This window comes from Triticum dicoccoides, chromosome 1B, assembly GCF_002162155.2.
Source record: "Triticum dicoccoides isolate Atlit2015 ecotype Zavitan chromosome 1B, WEW_v2.0, whole genome shotgun sequence".
NCBI lineage: Eukaryota > Viridiplantae > Streptophyta > Magnoliopsida > Poales > Poaceae > Triticum > Triticum dicoccoides.
In genome coordinates, this window is record NC_041381.1 from 411,718,040 (window position 1) to 411,718,594 (window position 555).

A 555-nucleotide genomic window follows, 5' to 3' on the forward strand; every position below is an offset into this window, starting at 1 on the left:
GTGGAGGGCTGGATGAATAATAGACGGTGGAGGGGTGCCCGTGGAGGAGTGGTTGAACAGGACCCCATGGTGTGGAGGGCTGGATGAACAGTAGACGGTGGAGGGGTGGTTGAACAGTAGCCTGTGGAGTAGCGCGCGGTGGAGGCTGGATGAACAGGAGCCTGTGGAGGCTGGAGGAGGTCGACGGTTGCCGGTGGAGGCTGGAGGAGGTCGACGGTGGAGATGAACAGTATCCCATGGAGTCCCGTTTTGCGGTATGCCACACCCCTTCCGATGAACAGGACCCCCTTTTCGACCGTAGCGCTCCAACACAAGTCCGTTTCATCCGTTTTGCGGTACGCCACACCCCTCCCGATCAACAGGACCCCCGTTTCGACCGTAGGAGGTCCGTTTCCTCCATTTTGCGGTACGCCACACCACTCCTGATCAACAGGACCCCCCGTTTCGACCGTAGGAGGTTCATTTCTTCCGTTTTTCGGTATGCCACACCCCTCCCAATCAACAGGACCCCGTTCTGAACGTAGGAGGTCCGTTTCCTCCGTTGTGCGGTACGCC